This window comes from Panthera uncia (genome assembly GCF_023721935.1).
Source record: "Panthera uncia isolate 11264 chromosome A1 unlocalized genomic scaffold, Puncia_PCG_1.0 HiC_scaffold_17, whole genome shotgun sequence".
NCBI classification, from domain to species: Eukaryota; Metazoa; Chordata; class Mammalia; order Carnivora; family Felidae; genus Panthera; species Panthera uncia.
The window spans coordinates 85,247,266-85,254,392 of record NW_026057577.1 but is presented as its reverse complement, the minus strand read 5'-3'; positions in this window follow the sequence as shown (position 1 = coordinate 85,254,392).

The window sequence follows — 7,127 nt, the reverse complement described above, 5'->3', positions numbered from 1 at the left end:
TACTGACTGAAAGGGGCACATGCACCCTGATGTTTATAGCAGCATTATCAACATTAGCCAAACTATGGAAAGAGCACAAATGTCTACTGACTAATGAATAGATAAAGAAGATGTGGTATACATATGTGTGTGCGTGCGCACACACACACACACACACACACACACATATATATATATATATATATATAATTAAATATGGAATATTTCTCAGCCATCAAAAAAGAATGAAATCTTGCCATGTGCAACAATGTGGATGGAGTTAGAGTATATTATGCTAAATGAAATAAGTCAGAGAAAGATAATTACCATAAGATTCATTCATATGTGGAATTTAAGAAACAAAAGAGATGAACATAGGGGAAGGGAAAAAAAGAGACAGGGGAAGAAAACAATAGGAGAGTCTTAACCAAGAGAAAAAAGTGAGGTGTCGATGGAGGGAGGTAGGCAGGGAGATGGGCTAAATGGGTGGTAGGTATTAAGGAGGGCACTGTTGTGATGAGCACTGGATGATATGTGTGTAAGTGATGAATCACTAAATTCTACATCTGTAATGAATTTTACCATATATGTTAACTAAATAGAATTTAAACAAAAACTTGAAATTTAAAAAGTCAACATGGTAGAATTGAAGTCATAGGAGTGGATGAGATTATTAAATATAAGTGTCTAGAGGAAGAAGAAAAGAGGGCCTAGTATAGAATCCTTAGGAACACCAACATTTTGCAGAAAGTCAGAAGAAGACTTCACAAAAACAATTGAATGCAAGATACCAGAATGGCAGCTAGAAACCAGAAGAGAATTGCATCTTCAGATGCAAGAGAAGAAAGTCTTCCAGGAAGGAATATGAAGTTAACAGGATCAAATGTAGCAAAGGTCAATATCGAAAAGCATCCTGAATATGCTGTCAAGTTGCTTTTTCTGGTCATAGCATTTTTGTGGAATTGTGGAGATTGAAGCCAGACTGTTATGGGTTTTGAAACAAATTCTAGGAGGAAAGAATAAGTACACACAAAACTGTAGGAAGTTTGTTTCTGAAGCGGTGAATGGATGGAGAGAGGCTGGTAGCTGAAGGAAGACATGGAAGCTAGGGAAGTTTTCTGTTTTATACTTTTGAGATGGGTAACACATAGTGTATTTAAATCCTGGTTGGAAGGTGCCTGTAGAAGGAAACAGTGAATTGTAGGAGTGAGAAGTGATCCCTGAGTAGATGGAAAAGGATGACATCCAGAAAACAAGTAGAGGAATTAGGTTTAAGCAAGATTAAATAATTCTTCCATTTGAAATCTTTCAAATGAGCATGAAAAGATTTTTGCAGGTTACATAACAGAAGTTGTTATATTTCTATTTTATAAGTTAAATAAGAGAAGTCTTTGGCCCAGGACCTGTGGAGATGATAAGACCAAAGATTGAAGAGGGTAAAGATTTTAAATAGTACTGTGAAGAATGGGAGGAAAAAATTGAATAATAAAAAATTAAAGGATTGTGGCTTATTTTGAAGGTGTGGGCAAAGTCTATCACATGAATTTATAGTTTTACCTATCTGTATGGTCATGTGTTATGGTCTGAATATCTGGGTTTCCCCCCAAATTCATATGTTGAAGCCTTATGAGAGATAAGAGCCATTAAAAAGGTGATTAAATTGAAATGATGTTCTTATAAAAGAGGAAGGGACATCAGAGATCACTCTCACTTCACCATATGAGAATACATGAGAAAGTGGCTATCTGCAAGCTAGGAAGAGAGCTCTCATCAGAAATCAGTCCTACCAGACCTTGATCTAGGACTCCAGCTTCCTGAACTGTAAGAAAATAAGTGTGTTTAAGATATCCAGTCTGCAATATTTTTTTATGGCGCCCTGCACAGACTAACACATCTTACAACAATTCTACAAAATTCACTCCCTTAGATGTAAGAATGGACAAAGTAGATTCTTAGCTTGATCCAGAGCTGTCATACTACCCTCACCATGCAATAGAATGATATTATATGGTATTTGAGATTGTTAGCAAAAAATTTAAATGCCCTGGAAATGTATAGATTCTCAGCTCTCTGGACTGGCACAAAGATTATTTTAAACTAAACAATTCTGAACAAATATCATCTAAATTTCTTTGGCTGACAAAATATGCCTCTCAAAACACACCGTTGCCATAATCCCCTAGAGAGGAAACTAATCATTAGCACCAAGATGAGAGGCTGCATAAAGAAACATTATCACAAACTGTCATACTTTCCGTTTGTTTCCCACAAAGCCCAGTTTTCTTTCCTAAAAGTCCATTTGTTTGTTTCCCTCTATAAAGTTGTTAAACAAACCCCTACTTCTAGGTGTTCAGAAAACCACTTCTTTTGTGCTCTTCTATTTGCATATGAATAAACTTTGTCTTTTCCCCTGTTAATCTGTCTCTTGTTAGTTAATTTGCAGGCACCCATTCATTTCAACCTAAGGTAGTAGAGGAAAAATTTTCATCCTGATAGAAACTATGCTGAAATAAGAAAAATGGATGAAGCAGTTTGTAGATAGTGAAAAAGATAGTACATAACATCTAACTCATAGGATTGCTTTGAAAATTAAATTAATTCATATTAAAACATGTAAAATAGTGTCTGGCATATAATATGTATTCAATAAACGTTATTACTCTACCTATCAGAGCTCTCCAATTATTGGTGAATTAGATGCTTTTCCTTCTATATGTAGATGAGGGAATTAAGGGCTCCAAATACTAATCAATTTGCACGAAGTTATATATATTTAAGTGATAGGGATAGGATTTAAACCCAGGAAATCTAGCTTCAGAGACTATGCCATTAACTACTGTAGCATGTAATCACCCATATTCTATGGAGAAATAATAAAGTGAAAAAGCTTGAGGAATAGGAATTAGTAGCACGAGAGAAGGATGCCTGAATTTATGATTTCAAAAATTAGTAGTTCTCAGTAAATACAAGGGATTTAGCCAAACCTTGGGGTGAGTTCAGCCTCCACCCCCTTGTCTCATACAGTGTTGGGAAACCACCTTCCTCTCTTAGGCTTCCCTTTCTCATCTGCAAAATAAGCACAAAACCCCCTCCTGTCCTCTTCACAGGGATGTTGTGAGGTTCCAATGAGGTGAAGGATATGCAGATGCTTTGGGAACAGGTTGGGTGTGTTCTGAGTTGCTGTCACTAGCACAGACAATGGGCCTGGAGCCTTCCAGGGCTCTAGGCCAGGCTGGAGAGGTAATAAGCAAGATGTGCTGAGCATCTGTGACAGGCAACAGCATAGGGGAGGAATCTGGTCAGGTGGGGTGTGCTGACCTGGTCTGGGCAGCCTGTGGTGGAGCGGGAGGGGCGAAGGGAGGAGTGCAGGTGCCCCTTTGTGGGAAGAGCTCCCCACTATGTAGCATCATGAATCCAAATGGAGAAAGAGATCATGAAGAATAAAGAACACAGACAAGCTAAGGAACCTAAGAAGAGAAATCCTGGGGAGAAGCTCAGAGTTAATAATTCGAAAAATTTACATTGTAAGATGGGTCAGGGAAACATTGGACAGATCAAAGGAGTCGGGTAGTGAACTATCAAAGATATAGAGTGGCCCTTGTGATTTGTACAGGATAAATGTGTAACAAATTTTATTATCTTTAGAAGAATTAAACTGACACACAGAAGCAAGTAATATAGCCACAGGTAAAGTATATTAGGTGTCTCCAAAGGAGACTCATAGAATCTGGCAGAAGACTAATTCAAAAAAGGCAGGCCACAACCCCATGCATTTTTATGCTTGTGTCAGGGTTTTTCAAAAAGTGGTTCAATTATATCTGACATTTCCATTTCCATTTCCACAAAGTCTAAAGTAGATAAGTGCTCCTAAGTACCTGAAGTGAATGTACTATTCCTGATCATTAGAGTGAAGATTTGAGTGTCCAGAGGAGACAACACCAAATGACCAGGCTATTTACAGAATTTTATTTTACTAGAGCTTTTGTCCTTCAGAATATCCCTGAAGAACACAACTTACACATTTCTTCACTTGCTGGCAGAAAACCTAAATTCCTTAGACAGAAACAAAAACCTACATTTCGCCATCAGAAGAAAAAAGCAATTGACATGTAAATCATGACTGAAGGAACATTTGACTCAAATGTTTTAATATTAATATGTAACTCGTCAAAACTCATCATATATAAATGGCTCATATTATCATCATTTCCTGTTTGTCCATAAAATGAAGGGAATTTTCAGAAAAAGGACTCTGGGCAACTGAAAAAAAGGCAGTAGAAGTATCAAAAAGGTGGAGGCATTAAGAAAAGCATATCCAAATTGCATTAGCTAGGTTCCATCTTTCAACAGCATGATGTGACACAGGAGGTCGAAGGGCTCTAGAGGCTTTAAAGTGGAAAGGATAATGACTCCAATATGGAGTGGAAAGGAGAAGTACAGAGGGGGAAGCTCCTGATGCAGAAGACATACATTCCAGTTTCTGCACTTGAAAGGCAGAAGTAAAAGCTATTCTAGGGGAGTTTTTCCCCTAATAATTGTGCAAACTCGGTTTAATATAAGCATTACCATTGATCAACATTGCTTTTTGAATGCATCAAAATTTTGTAAGCATGCATACATTTAATAAAAGAAGTTTCATCTTAAAGAATATATTACTTTGTTGCATCTTCATATGGACTATCACGTTAGCATGAGAGCATATAAAATCATTATGTTCTCTACATGCATTCATTGTTCTATTTCTATTAACTATAGGTATAATGTGAAGCTCCAATTTATGTTAATGTCTCTCATGTTTACATGTTTACTGTCAATTTAAAAGCATGACTATTTAAATTAACTCTTTCTTGATTACTAAAAAAATTATTGAGTGAAGTAATGCAAATATCTTTGAGTTTCAAAAAATTAATTATTTCATAATTATTTACTGAGGCTTACAACACATTTGGCAATGTGGTATATATCATGAGCAGTCAAAGGAAGTATATGACGTCATTCCAAACCACATGAGATGTACAACTTGAGGAGAAGATATAGATTTAAAAACTGAATGAAAAAGAATGTAAATCAGCTAATAAAATGCTCAGAAGTGCTGTATAAAAAGAAGAGAAATCCCCACATGTATTCCATTCACACATAGGGATTCTTTGCTCCATTAAAAATGGTTATAGTTCTCAAAGTGGCATACTGTGTATATCCTAACATGTTTGTACAGGAGATTCATTTTGCCTAAAGTGCTTTCTCCAGGCTGTCATCTGGCTCATATCCATTCTTCAAAACCCAGCTGTGTCATTTCTTCCTGAAAGCCTTCTTAGGGTGTTGGGATGCCTTAGGTACTACAAGTTTCCTATACAGACATTACCTTATACATATCATGTGTACTTTATTTTGTAGTAGTGCACATTTTCCTCTGAAATAGGGAAGAAGGAAAGAAATACGTACACAGGTGTAAACATTTGTGAAGAGTATGTGATAAAATAATGGAGTTAACAATGAGTAGCTTTGATTTTCTCTGAGTAGAAGGGAACTAGTTTACTTATTTAAGGAAAGGGGTTATAACACTTTTTATATATAAGAAACTCTTCTAGAAGCTTTAGATCCGTTAACACATTTAATCAGTATAATATTCCTATGATTCAAGTAGTCCCTGTAACTATATTAATAACTATTATCACCGCTATCCTATAGACGAGTGATTTTTAGACAGCGAGAAGTTAGGCAGGATGCTCAGGGTCACTGAGTTAGTAAATTCTAGAACCAGGATGCAAACTCAGGCAATAAACTTCCAGAGACCTGTACTTCATGATCTGAAAAGCATAGTGAAAGCTTAGAACTGTGGCTGAGGGATTGCAAAAAGAAAGAGAAGAAAACCTCAGAAGATTGTTGAATGGCTCTTTTTAAAAAATGTTTATTTATTTATTTTGAGAGAGTTTGAGTGGTGAAGGGACAGAGAGAGAGGGAGAGAGAACCCCAAGCAGGCGCCATGCTACCAGCGCAGAGCCTGATGTGGGCTTCGAACCACAAGCTGTGAGATCATGACCTGAGTTGAAACCAAGAGTTGGATAATTAAACAACTGAACCACCCAGATGCCCATGTTGAATGGCGTTAGTGTATAGTTAAGACCACAAGTGACAGGTCACAAGAACAGTGGCAGGTTCCATATTGTTTTTTAAGGATCTTGATTCCCCAAGTGTAACATCAAAGGGTGGGTATGTCTGGATACTGGCACATGCAGTGGGAAAAATAGAGTGAAGGGGGTGAAGGAGATGGTAAAGGGTGATTAGGAAGGTAGGAAGCAAAGCTGAGTGGGCCAGTGCTGAGAACTGATGGTAACTGGGAAGTTTAACATGGCAGACTGAAAACACTTGTTTATCTCTGCTCCCTCCCAAAAACTGATAAAAGAAACAAGAAGATACAACCCTACAAGGATTAAAAGAAGGAGATACAGCAGAAAAAGAGATGTCAAGAATTTTGGAAGGTGAAAAATGAGTAGAGAGTGGAACTGAGTTAGCAGGACCAGATAAAACCATACTTAAATCCCTAGAAGGAGGTGGAGGAGCCAACAAGAATTAAACCCATTCCCACTGCTGGATTCCCTAATTTAAAAGGTGGAATAGGCACTAATAAACTCTGACATGGTTCTAGATGATAGGATTGTGCGTGTTTTTTTTTTCAAAATTTCTGAAATGATCAATTATTACTAAAGGGAAAATTTTTTCTAAAAGTAGATTTCAGGTATGGGACAGTTCTAGATAATGGCAAAATCCAGGCAGAAATAAAGGGAGCAGAGTGTGGAATAGAGACAAGTCCCTTATACTTGAATATATACTTGAATATACTGAACCCAGTCTATACAATATATTGTCAACATGCATATTGAAATTGACCAAGATGGTTGTACAACTGCAAACTTGTGAGAAAGTAGGCCTGGGAGATAGAGGATGGCAAGGAGATTGAGAAGTGAGGAAGGGCTGTGCACTATGGAAAACACAAACACATGAGCCGTCACTAGTATTGTTTCTTGTATCATCACTTGTATTATTTTGTATTTTGAATGACAAAAAAATTCGCTATTAAAAAGAAAGAAGCAACAGACATTCCTAAACCATGGGGAGGGCTACCCTACAAAGCTGTCTCCTTGGCATTT